Here is a 15,079-nt window from a genome sequence, read left to right on the forward strand (position 1 = left end):
CCCCTTCCGCGGGGAAACGGGCCACAGCTCCTGGGCAGCGCTGCCTCCACGCGTCCCCGCCGCGCCGCCCCGCGCCGCCCCCGCGCAGCCTCGCGCCGCCCCGCCCCGCGCAGCCCCGCGCCGCCCCCGCGCCGCTCCCGCGCAGCCCCGCGCCGCCCCGCGCAGCCCCCGCGCAGCCTCGCGCCGCCCCGCCCCGCGCAGCCCCGCGCCGCCCCCGCGCCGCTCCCGCGCAGCCCCGCGCAGCTCCCGCGCCGCCCCGCGCAGCCCCCGCGCAGCTCCCGCGCAGCCCCCGCGCCGCCCCGCGCCGCCGCCGTCGCCCTGCAGGTGTCAGCGCAGCCCCGCGCAAGGCGCCGGCGCCTGCTCCGCGGCGCCGCCTGGCAGAGCGGCGTCTTCGCTTCCCTCTCTGCTAGATTTGTTTTTCTAATTTCTTTTTCCTTGCAGGTTTAGCAGCTGCTTTATTGCCAGGCTGAGCTTTCCGCGCAGGCTCTGCCGCTCTCCTCCTCCTTCCCCTTTTTTGTTCCTAGAGACAATCACTGTCTCTGGTCCCAGCTGCCACTGCTGATTTTTCATTACAGTTTAATTTAAAACTGGGATTGGAATGGAAATGTCTTTTTGCCATTTGGGGTTTGCGAGGCCTGTGGTTTTATTGCCAAAGGCACAAATGTTAGTTACTACTGTTTTTCCAGAGTACAAGTGTAAGGGGCCTGCCAAAGGGGGGCAAAAGGACCGGGGAGGCTTGCGGGGAACAGTAGGGGGGAAAATAAATCCACCTCACAGAGAGAAAATAGCCCAATTCTTTGCTTATGCATTTATGCTGGTACATGTGTTGTGTGCTAGAAAGAGGTGGGGTTGTAACATGTCTCTGGGCATGGGGCCTGGGCAGGGCGCTCGTGAAGCAGATGTAAAACCAGACCGAAGCTCTACTTGCTTCCTTGAGGGGGGAAAAACCAACAGAGAAACAGGCTAGCTACTTTTCATTTAAAGCTCCCTGGCTCTCTTGCTTCATATAGCAAGCTGAGTGTTATGTAGCACCCTGCTCAGTAACGGCACTTTGGAGGGAAAACAAAACTGGAGTGAAGGAGATGCGTGAGAAGAAAAGGAGACCTGTTAGTCCCTGTCTCCTGTTCCCCTTTCCTTGTCTGCACCAGGAAGCAGGAGGCTACAGGCATAACCACAAGCTCTCCCAGGAGGTCATCGGCAAGCCTTCCTAAAGAAGTGTCCCCTAGCATGTCCCCAGCTGGCAGGACCCCTGCTGCTCCTCATGTTTGCCTTCTCCAACCGCCTCCATTAATGCACGCGGAAACGATCAGAGGAAGGAGACAGAAGTAGCAGTGTTTCCACGCTCAAAATTAAGTTAAGCTGGAAGGAAATTTAGCCCTTTCTCTCCAGAGATAGCTGGAGGAGGAGGTTGTGGACAGTTGCAGTCTTCAATTTAAATATTTAGCATCGGCACAGGAAGCTACTGTTTCCAGCAAGGCAGATTACAGATGGGAGTGCCTAATCTCTGATCTGCTACACTAAAAAACAATTATTGTCTTCCCTCCTAGGGAGAGCCTTATCTTTTCCTGGCTACATCATTTCAGATGTCAGCCGGAATTTCTGCATTATCTCGCTGGATCACACTGACTCTTCACACGTCCTACATTTCAACCTCCTCCCCAGTTGGCCTTGGGCTGCTCCGGATCTTGAGCTTGTCTGGTATTGATACAGCATTTCATTGTCCGTACGCCAGGGCAGGAGCACGTGACGCTCTGCGGAGACACACAGGGAAGCTGTTCTCCTCGAGCATTTTTCATATCTGTCTCCGCTGCCGAGCAGATTCTCGGTTGCGTACAAGCACCGACAATGCGTTCAGTGGGACGGCACAGCCCGCTTTCCTCCCTCATCTGAAGATACCAGCCTGCTCCCTCCAAAATACTGATTCTGCTCCCATGCCCTCTCAGAGAGCGCTGTGTTTCCTCACCCGCCTGCCCTGCTGAGCACCCTCTGCTCCCCGGCTCTCCTTCTCCCTTGTTTTTGGTTGTAATGTATACCGTTCTGGAGCTGAGGTTATGCTAGAAGAGTAGAAGATGAGATATACCCCTCAGCTTGCTCAGGCTTGCTTTGGCTTTTCTATACCATGCTTGCCATGACGTTAGCTGGCCTGAGAGGTACTCTGGGGCAGAGCTAGGGGGAGGCTGGTAGGGGAGGATGAAAATGCTGAATTTGATAATGGAAGGAACTGATAAGACTCCTGAGAAAGCAAGAGATGTGATCAGAATCAGCAGCAGAAGAAAGCCCAGAGAAAAAAATGAACCAATGTGCAATAAAAAATATTGAAAGACATTACGCCCGGTCCCCGATCCACTTTTACGGCTTTGGCAATCAGATTTAGAAAGGAAAAGATAGTTTTCAGAATCAGTGTAAATGAAGAGGCAACAGGATTTGGCAGGAGCACAAATGTGGTAAAGGCTGAACAGAGAAATGTTGATGATTGAGTGTCATCTTCTTCCCTGAAGGGTGCATAGATATCCCAGTTACCGGCTGTGACCATGCAGGAAACATTTCTTTGTACAGAGATCTTCCTGTATCCATGTCAGACTGCAAATTCCAATTTCAATGTCTGTTTTTTTCTGCTGTCTCTCTATTTCTAGGCTGGACCTATGTGCCAAGGGATAGTGACAGAAGGCTAGCAATGGGGGTTGTTTAGTCTTGATGATTCCCTATTCACATACAAGCAGCCTTGGAGAAAGAACTGGCAACTGTCCAGGAGAAAAAGTCAAAGAAAAAAACAAAACTCAACTTCCCCTGTTTGTTCTTCCCACCACAGAAGCAGAGTCTGCCCAGGTCACTGAATAATTAACAAACAGAGCAACAGCAGAGTCTCGGATTACCCGCAGTGGTTGGCGAAAGTAAGCTGGCCAAGGGGTTTTTTAGATAGAGAAAGGAAACTCTCTCATCGGCCAATTTAGACGGGGTGAGAAGCATTCAGACCGATTCTGTGTTCCTGAGGGGAAGCCATGTCCGTGAGGGAGGGAAGTGTCTTGGGCACATTAGAAGAGACCATCTATTCCCAGGAAGTATCTTCATGTGTCAGGTCTTCAGTATTTGGGGGAATCCTGAAGCCTACTCCAAACTGGGGAACCCTAGAAGCATACAAGCGTGTCCACCAGGAGAAACTTGCCCAGAGCTTGACTGCCAGCACCTCTCAGGAAGGAATGAGCTCAGGGCTCTCAAACTTGCACCCGCTGCTCCCCGTGTTGCCACTGCTGGCAATACCAGGAACTCCTGTCCACACACCAGCGGGAAGCCACGCTCAGCTGCTTGCACAGTATTTGCATTTTGCATTGCTGTGGGACGCATCCTGTGAGCTGCAGCTGCCTCGTCTGGCTTTGGGCCTGCTCCGTGCCTCAGACAACAAGACTGGGGGAACCTACACCCACATCTTCCTCCCACATCATCCACTGACACAACTTCATTCTGGCCTTCCTGCCAGTCCTTGTGATTTTTATGGAGGACTGTCTCACGGGACACTCCAGAGTTTGCCAATCCTCACTGTGTCTCTAACTCCCCACAACTTCCCCCCCACCTTTCAGTTTGTCTCCTGTTGACAAAGCTGTAAGCTGCTCTTAATCACCAAAATCATTATTACTTATTTCTGGAAAAAGCCACACAGGAACAGACAAATTTCCAAGGCTAGCTCATGCCGTAATACAGAGTGACTCAACAAAATAACATCTCCCACAGTTTGCTCTCACACTTAGCTGCATTATTCATCTTTCTCATTGTCTTTTTTCTTCAGTAATAACACTTTGCACTTCCTGAGCACTTTCCACCTGAAGATCACATAGAAGGTTACAGAAACGAATGAATGAAACTGCCCAGCATCTCACAGGGTCAGAAGAAATGGCGAGTGCAATTATGTGACAAGTTATCTATTGGTACTTCTAAAACTTCTAACCTATAATTAAAGGTCTCCAGTTTTGCTCTGCAAACTGTCTCTCAGGAACAGTTATTCTCTGTCCTGCTCTTAGAGGCAATCACTGGCTTCTACACTGGAGCATGTTGCAGGGCTTTCCTGGGGGGAGGTGAGGAAAGTCTGAAGACCCTTCCTAATTGCATTTGGGGCCGTGTTAAAAATGTGAAAAGGACCAAGGAAAAGACAATGTTCTGAATGTCAGCATGGAAACTGCATGGATACCAAAAGACAGAGATGCTGGTTCAGCCCATAGTGTTTTTTGTTATCAGCTTGCCTCAAGAGACATTCTTTGTCAGGAGTTCTAGCAAAAAATTCCCCAAATGCTACTTCTACCAATCTAAGTCCTTAAAATCACACAAGTAAAATCCCCCAGCACATCCGCACCCCAGGCAATCATTGGGAAAAACATTGTTGCTTTTAGATTTCAGACCAAGCCTACTGATCCTTCTCCCATGCAACGGTAAATGGAATTCCAGTGGTTTGACCTTTCTCGCAGAACTGATGTCAGCACATGAAAACAATAATATTTCTTATCCCTGCTGTTCAGAACACACTTAAAAAGAACACGGAAAAAAAAAAAACCAAAACCAGCCTCCTCAGTCTTTGTATGGTTCAATATAATGCATATCCCTCCCAGTAAGGATTATACACCGGTGCTGTGGCAACACTGGAACATCTGTCGAAGGCATCACCAAGTTCCTCATGTTAATGTGAGCTAAGTATACACAGCACTGCCTTTATGAAACAAGGTACATGGTCTAACTGCATCATATGAATAGGAAAATATCTACAAAGACTCTGTAAAAACTTACATTTCCCCAAGATGCATTTAAAGGTAAATATTTTCTGAGCTATTTCTGGTCTCATCTTGCTGAGAAGCTGATTAAAGCTTTAAGTGCCTTACTGCTCAGGAATACTAGAGGCTGTCATCTGTTTTTTTCACCTCGTAGGAATCCTATCCAAGTCTGTTAGTCTGTATTTATAGACTCAGCCATGGAAGAAAATGTGGCCTGAATGTTAGCTGTCCAGTTTAACATGAAAATGGATTTTTGATCTCATTTGCTGGTATAGAAATCTTTTCAGAAATCTCATGGAAAATCTTATAAAACCCAGGTTAGCTGCCACATATGGGACCCATTAACTCCTCATTTCTGCTGGTTCTTAGCAAATTTTTGTCTGGTGACAACACATGAACTTTTGTGTGTTTTTGTTTTGCTTCATACTGCAGAGCACTTTGTTGACTTGATTTGGTTTTGGAAAGCACTGAGCGTAGAATGCAGCCCCAGTATATCCAAAAGAATCAGTTAGTTACGTTAAATTATGTGGAACCACATTCAGATTCTTTGGCAGAGAAAAGAAGCTGATCTGCTTTCCCTTTCTTGGGTTTTTAGTGTTGGCCACTGTTGCACAGCAAGCTTTGCATCATGCAGTGCAGAGGCACACCTGAGAACTGTGTGCATTTGGACACAAATGGTATCACATCCTCCAGGAAGTAAAGGGGAAAAAAGTGAATCACCAGTTTCTAATGTGGTCTCTGAGCTAGACATGTGAGTGTGTGTGTACACGTGTGTGCATGTACAGGGCGATTCACTGCCCATTTATAAAGGTGGTATCATGCTACACACCTATTCGGGTGCCTTTGGCATATACCCATTGCAAAGAGCAGCTCATCCACACCAGCTGGGTATCCCACTATCATCTTGGGGAGAATGGGGAAGATACTACAAACAACTACACAGACTTTCTCCCTTGGCACCTAAAACCCAGAACTTCTGGGGGTCTAAACAGTTCCTGGACCTTCTGGGTTGTGGGGAAGAGGAGGCAAAAAAAAAGCCGTAACAGATGATAAAATTTCTGGGTTTCAGCCATTTATTTCGAAAGGCCAGAAGGCAAGCCCTGTCAAGGTTATCTGCAGAAATGAGTTTTCTCGGTCATAATGCAATAATGGGAGTCATTAGCAGACAGCTGCCTGTGTAACACTTTTCCCCGCTCTGCGTGCTCCTCCTGCCCCTGGCAGCCCCCAGCACGTCCTGCTGTAAGGGCAAGACTGCACCAGGATGGCCCATCATTGCGGCAGCGCGGCCGCTTCAAACTGGGCTGAGCTGCTTTGGCGGGGGAGAGCGGGGAAAGCTGTACAGCCTTTGGCAAGACCAAGTTTATTCTGAGCTGGCGTGATTAGCACTTCTTTGTCTTAACCTGCTTTTTCCTCAAAAGCGTAAATTACCAGAGGCTGGAGGGGTTTTTTGGTCTTTGCTTTCTGTTTGGATGGTAAGGGGGCTTGGTGGACTGAGTGTGCTTAACAGGCCAGGATGCACACCTTGCACTCATGTTTATGACTCTGAAATGCTCAGTCCCAAACCATTAGAGAAAGGATTTGTGTATTTAGCCTTCCTCTGAGGAACAGCCTACAGGAAAGGAAAGGCAAAACCTGCCAGATATTGAAGGTCTTTCCTTACAAACTCAGGGCTATTTTTAGTTTTCTAATGTAAAAAGTCAGTGAGATGAAGAGTGAAGTGATCCGTTTCCAGCAGAAAAACCGGCTGAACCTTCATTAATAATTCCTCATAGATGGCTGTGTGCCTTCATCTGACAGACTGACAAGCCATACTAAACAACAGTTACTGCACAAATGGAAAAGATGTAATTTTAATATCCAGCCTCATGGTGCTTCCATTGTCATGTTACATTATGACTGGAGTCTCCAACTTCCCAGAGAGACATGGCAGCAGCGTTATTTTATCAGGACTTGTGCAAATATGCTTATGATGGATGAAGTTTAGTGTTTTGACATGGAAATGTATTTGGAAACTAGAGCCGACACATGATATGAAGAAGGGGAGGGAAGAGAAAAAACAAGAGCCCAAATGCATAATCTTACCCTAGATCTGCCTGTCAGCGATAATTAGAAAAGGCCTACATCAAAATCTTAGCTGCAAACTGCCCAGCGGATGGGATTTCATAGTTCCTAGCTGAATGTCCTAGCTAGCTTTTACAAAGTCGGGTTAGTGGAAGTCAGTGACACAAATTCTATTCTTGGCCTTAATTCCCTTATAAAGTAGGTCGCTTCCCCTTGCGATGGGTCTCCTCATCAGTGAAGCAGTGGAAATAACAACATTTCTATTTTGCCACACCCTCCCATCTGCGGAGGACAGGAGGAGTTGGATTGTCTAACTGTCCTATGTGGTGCCAAAAGCAAGCCAAAACTTCTCCAACCTTTGGAGTGGTTCAGACTGGAGTCCCAGCTAAAGGTCTCAAATCCAACTCAGCCAGTAGTGGAAGTGGTGTGACCTCATATGTAGCACCAAGTCTGTGACAGTGACACTAGAAGGGAAAGAACAGCTTATAAAGCTGCTGGCCTGGGCCAATTTTAAAATGACAAACATACCCTAAGCTACCGGACTGTTTACTTTCCTCCCTCTTCCTGATGTTATCAGTATTTCCTAAACCCTGCCTGTCAGGCATGCTTTGTTAATAACCCTCCAGTACTCTCAGAGCAAAGGTTGCCCAACAGCTTTCTCATCTTCCTGCTGCCTGTCAGGAGAGGAAATCACAACTTTCAGGAGAACCTCACACAGAGGGAACTGGATAGCACGCCGGGGTCAAGGGTAAGAATGCACGAAGAAGTGAGAAAGCACAGGCGCTCCAGCCGGCTGCACAGGAAGAGCTTTGCCTCCGCTTTCCCTTGTTTACTATGTTGGGATGTTCCAGGAAGAAGCGCAGCAGGCTTTACATTGAAACAGCCAGCCAAGCACAAATCAGCCCTCGGCAGTTCAGCATGACGGGGTGAAATGACAACTAACAAACTTGGCTTAAGCTTGTGCCACGACTTAGCTCTTTCCTCTTAAACAAAGGAGTCTGAAAGTGCTGAGGACAACACTGCCACCATTTCACAAGTCTGGTATCTTCCCTCTCATCCTAATTGCCATCTGTGAGAAGCCCCAGTCAAACCAGATGTACCAAAGTGCCATCAAAATACTTATACATCCACCTATCTTCTCCTTTAGCAAAGGAAAACTCTTCCTAAGACTACGATTTGAAGGAAAAAGAACTTAAGCAAGGCTGGGAGAGAAAAGTGCTTTAAGAAATGCTCCTACATGTAAAACATGCTTCGTGGGAGCCTCTGATTGTTCAGCTAGTCTGCAGGTCCTTTTAGGTCATGTCTACAGAAGTGGGACAGACCCAAGCTCCCTTGTACATGTTCCACCAAGTTGGCCAGTCCCAGGGTATCTCCAGTCCCAAAGTGATGTGGCTGTGCTTCCCCTACTCTGGGCCTGAGCAAATATGCCTTGACTCCACCAGCTGTGCAGCAGCCCAGGAAACTGCCTTCCTCATGCAAGCAAGGATGCCCATATTCATCTGTCCTCCCCCATGTAGAGATGTACAAGCTCTCTGCAGCTCATACAGATACCCGCATAGCTATGCTGGGCCCAGAACAAAATATCCCAGGCATGGCTAGCTGTGACAAAAATCACTACGGCCTCGGTACCTGTAATACCCTAGTGCAATTCCTCCCTCTCTTGCTTACCCAGAAATGAAACCCCATGTACCCAAGCAGGTCCAGCTAGTTCAATACGTGGTAGCCCATCAACAGAGTTCACTAGAAAAATATCTCTCAGATTTGCTGCTGTCTGTGCTAAGTCTACTTCAAGATCTTGGTTTCTGCATGGGAATGGTCCTGACTATTGATGAAAATGTTGCTTCCCGCAGAATATTCCACTAAACAATGAGAGCAGAGAACCAAAAATTCACAAAGGCTAGCATCAGCTGAAATAAAAATGGCCTCTGACCACATTACATTTAGAAGCCTCAGCAAGAGATGTGATGGATTCTCCATCAGCTGAAGATGTTAAATCAAGACTAGACATTTTCCTAGGATGAACTCTAGCTCCAGCAGAAGATACCAACCTGCTGAAGTGCTGCGAGTGACTTGTGTTAGGAAGAAGGTTGGACCTCATGCCACAACACTCTCTTCTCAGGAAAATCTGGGTCCCCAGTCTTCTTTGATGTCTTCTGGGAGTAGGAACCCACTCATGTCTACCCCCTCAACACTTCAGTCAGCTCTAGTTAGACAAACTGTGTCTCAGGATCAATGAGATCACCAGTCATACTCTTTTTTTTAATAAAATCATGCCATATTTTGGGAGTTAAATGGAGTTTTGCTGGGAAAATAAAAGGACCACTGAGATGCAACATTCTGTGATTCAGCAGGGGAAATTTTCCATGCATTGGACAAAACACTCAGGTAGGATTGAGCTCAAAGAGGTGAGGAATGGTTGTGCTTCAAATGATCTAAGTTTGTCTTTTCTAAAAATTCTCAAAGCAAAACAATGTAAATGATTAGAAAATTTCTATTCTCCCCTCATGAAGCCTTTTCATAAAAGTTACAAGGTGAGGAAATATCTTATAGTAGATCTTTCTTGTAAAAAGTTATAACTTTCTGCTGGAAAAATGAGTACTCTTCCACGACATAACTGAATGCCACAGGAAAACTGAAAAAAAAAATAAAAAAAGAAGACTGCCAAATAGTTTATTTAGCTGGAATGCAATTTTCTGTTGGAAAGTAGAAATAATTTCTATCTGTCCTAAGAAAACACAATGTCCTAATTATTAGTTGGGAAAAAAAACCAATAACCTTTAGCCTCAATAACCATTATGTAAAATGATCTTCACCATCTGCACAATAACTGGAATGTCACCACTTGACATAATTAATAATAACTAGCTCTTAGAGTTCTCCTTATCACTAGATTCCAGAAAAGATAAGTAGTATTTTACTGATTAGGAAACTGAGGCATGGATTGGAGAAATGGTTTCATCATCATCATCATCATCATGTAGGTTGGCAGCACAAAAGCGTGTAGTACCCACATATCCTGAATGTTTACTGGGCCTTGTCAGAGCCGTTGATCAGAGATGGCAAAGATGTAACCGGAAGATGTGAAGAAGAAAACCCTTACCCTGGCATATTTAAAGTTGATGAGCTTGAATAAAGTTTTATAAGGGCTTGTTTTATGGAAAAGAACAATCTTTTGTAAGACAGAGAGAAATTAGGGTGGATGGGAAGAGAAAGAAGGAAAGAGAGAAAAGAATGAGCTAGTCAGCCTTTGGGCTGTACCTGAACGCCAGGCAGATTCCTCAGGGGGATTCCAGAAGCACTGAGAGATTTTGATCTTCCTGCTAATTGTTTCATATTTGTTTTTCAGATAGCACAAGAAAGCCAAGGCAGTACCCAGGGGAGTGGCTGGCAGCTGTTCAAAGACCAGTCTCTGGAATATCAGACAATGTCGAGCACAAGTGTCCAGGAAAAAGAAAAATAAGCAGACACAGGGAGAAGTCTATGGAGAAGCAAGCTACAAAGCAATGAGCCACCCCACACTGAAAGACATACTGAGCATGCTTTTCAAGAGCATTCAAAACCCTTGCCTTAACTGTTGCATGTATCTTTCCTGTGCAAGGATGGCTTCTCTTGATAGAAGCCAGCTGCCTTTTCACACACCAAGCTGAGGCTGGGAGCGTGCAGGAGCAAGTATCTACAGATCAGGACAAAAATCAAAAACAAAAACCATTGTCTGAAAACTAATTAGAAATATACATGACTGATCAGGGCGGTAAGACAAGCCAAAAAAGTAATTGAGAGGCAGAAATAAATAAATAAATAAATAAATATGTGTGACTCCCTTCAAGAGGAAACGAATGCCTTGAAGAAAAAAAGTAAGCTTCAGTTATGGGAAAAGGAACTGCTACCCCTTTCAATTTCAAAACGCTCTTTAAATTATTCTTATTTTGGGGGAATGCTTTTCTTGAAAGTAGGTGAATTGGATTTGAAAATGTCATTAGAATGCAACTCAAGATGCCAAACTCAAGGAAACATAAAGGATAAAGCAGACAGGGTAGGTAATAAAGTGCCAAACCACTGCACTCCATTCCTAGTTAATTAAAGAAGCCTGCCAGATGGTCATGGTGCAGAATCAGGGCCCTGAAGAGGGAGCTCAGTGGTAGGTCTTGTTACAGCCTGTCCTTTATCCATGGATTACAGAAATAGGAGGGCGGTATCAGGGGAAAGGCTACTCTGGACATTTCAGTTTTCTTTTCCTTTTCCTGTCTCTCAGAGTAAAGATCTTGGGGCTGACCAGTTTTGATGAGTTGCAGTTTTTATGAGCAAAAGGATGCATGAGGTCTCAGGATTGGGACAAATGCAGAAGTGGCTTATGACAAGTACTTCTTGAAAAAGGAGCCATGGATTATGGACACAATTTTGTGTTTGCCATGGAGCAAGATATTTAAACAAATGCATAGGGATGTAAGGAAAGGCACAGCTCTGGAGGCGCATGAGATAGGTCTGGCTAGGCCAGAGGAGAGGTACTTCTCCCTCCAAGTCTCTCAAAACGATGACCATGTGTCTTTCCCCCAGTCCTCATGGGAATGAGTAAGTTTGGAAACTGTGTATTATGAAATGGGCATTATGAAAAATGCTAAAATACTGGTAACTGCTCTCCAATTAGGCACAACTTCCAGAGTCTTTGCTGTACCTAGCCCAGAGTCCTAGTTTTCAGACTAGCCCCTGGCTCACACCACTAAAGCTTTTGGTGGAGAGTTAATCCTTCAACTGAGATAAACCCAACTGGAAGTACTGCCAGCATTCTTACATTTATTAACAGCTTCAAATCAAAGTTTGTGACTTTGCATGAATTATTTGCAGTATGTAACTGTTTTTGGTGGATTTAGTCTTCCTTCTAGTCTGGTACAGAGTATGTAGAAATATACTTCCTTTGTATACTTTCTTTGTCCTACATTCATCCAGTTGTTCTGTAAAAAGCCCGTTTCAGCCTACAAATCTGTGGCAAATTGCCTCAGTTATTTGTTGAAATTTGAATTGTTTCATGGTATCACTGATTGCTACAATCATATAGCATTGATTTTCTTTTTGATAAAGTGACCATCAAAATCTAAAGCATTTTCGTGATGCCCGCTGGTAGTCTGTGGAAACGAGACTTAGCCAAAGCATCATAAGACCAGCTCTTCATAGACATCCCTGTCTATGGGCTAGTGGTAAGCACATTTAGAGAAGCTGCAAACACCACTGTGAATCAGCTCTTTTCCTTCAGCAACAGCCTCTCTCACTGTTACTCTTGTGGTTGTACTAAGATCCAGAATCCTAATGCATCAGGTGCTCGTATGTGCCTATACATAAACCCATCCCTGATCCAAAGCACTGACAATCTAACTACACAGTCTAAACAGCGTAGAAGAAACTATGAGTATCTTCACTCCATAAAAGCAAGCTGAGGCTCACAGGGGTGTCATGACTTGCTGAAGACGACACAGGTGCTGAACTCTTATGTCTTGTTTTTCTCCCTCCCAGCCCACCAAATCTCTGTTAACCAAACCGCAGAATCTCTCTGTGTTAGCTGCATTCAGGGGCCACTCAATACCTTTTGAAATGATGAAACAATTTCAGCTCATCTACTTGCAGGGGTGTAGGGCAACTTCTTTTCCTTACAAAAAGCCCCAGTGATGCAGACTGTAAGTTAGGAATGACACAGATATCAAGCAGGACTTCACAATCCAAATCAAGCCAAGACAGCTAGTTACCATAACAAGGTATGGGAGGAAAATCTCAAGAAAGTTGAAAGACTACACAAGGTGATTAAAAAAGAAACACTTAGAAGAATGCAGTCATGTCAAGCCGGTGCCTGGGTTAGCTACGTCTGTGCTGTAATTTCAAGACTACCCACAAAAATAGCGAGTCCTACAGCTATTTGCTACTGCTTTGACAGCATGGAGAACAGTCCCCTTTCAAACCAGGAATCCATGGAGAGAGGGACCATTAGAGTCCACCTCAGGAGAAAAGAACTGCCAGCATTCCCAGAAGAGAAGATGGAAGCCAAATTGCCCAAGATCTTCCTGAAAGTCTTGTGAGAAAAAGGCCCTTCCTGTAGAGGGTTGAGATTTTTGCATAGGGACTCTGAGGGACAGAGGAGAGCAGGCTGTTTGCCAAGTGGGAAGTAGGATGTTTGCTCTCCCAGGGAGAAATCAGCACAAACTCCTTTTGCTAAAGCGGCCTTGTGCATATCAGCTCCTCACAAATACACAGCTTTTGCAGGGTGAATAGCTCTGAGCCAGGGACACACTGAGGCTGCCTCTAACCTCATTCTTCACAATACTCTGCCTGCAGGGATCAAGTCACCTTGCAAAGCAGAGACACCCTGTTCTGGACTTCAGCTTCCCCCCAGAGCACAGACAAGCTCTCACAGAGCTCCAAGGTTCTTCTAGGTGGATACAGTAGGACCAAGGGTGGGAAACAGCCTGCCCTGCAAACAGATGGAAAGAGGGCTTAAAGGGCCGGAGCAAGAGCCCCTCCTGCCAGTTAGGGATAGGACAGGCTTTCAAATAAAAATGCCATTTGTGCTGGGATCCAAGGAATACACCAAGCCCTTCCTGAACTGCACACAACCACTCCCCACTACTGCCCACTCCTTTCCTCTTCCTCCTTTTACAGGATTCAGTGGGCCTCACAGGTTAACAAACTCCAGCTGCATCCACTCACCAGACACTTATCCCTCAGCTGTCTGCTTCCAGCTCTGCAGACCTGACAGGAAAGTGGAGTTTTGGCCTTGGCTCAGATGCTATAGTGATAAGGGCCATGGAAATACCTTTAGTTAAAACAAACAATATTACATCAGCCTTTTCCATTTTAGGATTCTGAAGTCACCAAATCAAAAGCTTCGGCCTCCTTCTTCCCTCCCTATCTCACTGTAAGAAGGAGAGGGGGTCTCACTCCAGGTGGGTTAACACCCCTGGACTGGGTACCTCCCTGGAAGACTGGAGCATGTTCTAGCTTTACCGAGGTCTTTGGAAATCAACAAACACCATGTTTGCCGCACTCTGGAGAGTAATTCTGTGCGTGTGCTGCAGCAGCGGGGCAGGCTGCAGTGAGCTAGGGTGCGCGTTCAGTCTGTTTCCCGGGGCGCTCAGGAGCTGGGGTGCTTGCCTCTCGAAACCTGCCAGCAGCCTACAGCTGCCCTTGACATTGCTCCACCATAAGAAAACACACCCAGGCTTTTGCAGCAAGTACTGACAGACCCTGACATGCAAATGTGCCACCCAAACCAGCTGGTGGCTTAAGCTCTTCACCAAAGTGGTGAGTGTTATCTGTGGATGGATGAAAGCAAAGGAAAACTCAAACCCCTCTCATTTCAGATCCCCCCTGCTTCCTATCCCCAACCTCATCTTGAAAAAGAAGAAAAAAGTGCATCAGTAGGTTGTTTTTTGTGATGTCCTCATCAGTGGCAAAGAAAAAATCATTTGTCATTCCTTGGTCTGATGGAAAATCTGCACTTAGGGAACATAGCCCCTGCTGACAGTGTTTTTCATTCCACATGAGCTGTCGAGAAGCTTAGCTGAAGACATCCAGCAAGCACATAGATCAAATGAGATCAGCACAGCTCAAAGCCCAGTAGTTCCTGCAGGAACCTACAGGAAGCTCTCCTGCATGTCCCAGCACATGGGGAACATTTGGGAGGCCAAGCACTTAGGATGTGCCTGGGCGGAGAGAATGCAAATATGTTATTTAAATCCACAAGATAATGAAAACTGAAATATGTAATTGCACCTGTGTGGCCCAGTATTGACTCAAAACAAAATGCATTTCCAGACTCATATTAATAAATGAATCCCCTGAAAAGTGTGAGGCCCACTGCAATCCAAAGAGTGACATTATTTTCACATTTAGTAACATGATAGGGGCCTTTTACACAGCCATTAGGGATACATAAAATATCTTTTTATTTCCTTTCAGCTTTGCCTGAGATTTAACCCCTTCTCTGCTGCTGGGGAGAGAGTATACCTGCTGCTGGCCTGTTTCTTGGCATGCAGCTGAGAAGGCAGAAGCAAAAGAGCCGCCAGCAGTGGGGGATGCCTGCGTGCTCCTCTCTGGGCAAGGCACTAATCAAGTCCTTTGGTCTTATCTTGGAAAGTGGTTGAACTGTCCCTGCTACTCCCTGAAAGGGATCATACCCAGTCCTCAGGTCAAAAAGAGTCTCGTCACTGCCTTCTGCAGCAGCAGGATAAGGGCCTAAATGAACAGCTCCCAGGCCCAAACTTGCAAATAGCAAAGTGAAA

At 46.1% G+C, this 15,079-nt stretch overlaps 1 long non-coding RNA gene across 1 annotated transcript in view; it reads left to right on the top strand.

Annotated features, from left to right (window-relative positions):
• Positions 1–11,589, top strand: part of LOC106492480 (uncharacterized) — a 28,627-nt gene extending 17,038 nt beyond the window's left edge. The window contains exon 3 of the long non-coding RNA XR_001294001.2: positions 10,162–11,589. This is a non-coding gene — a long non-coding RNA (uncharacterized lncRNA). The remainder of the gene's footprint in view (positions 1–10,161) is intronic.
• Positions 11,590–15,079: the final 3,490 nt, after the last annotated feature.

This window comes from Apteryx mantelli, chromosome 6 (genome assembly GCF_036417845.1).
Source record: "Apteryx mantelli isolate bAptMan1 chromosome 6, bAptMan1.hap1, whole genome shotgun sequence".
NCBI classification, from domain to species: domain Eukaryota; kingdom Metazoa; phylum Chordata; class Aves; order Apterygiformes; family Apterygidae; genus Apteryx; species Apteryx mantelli.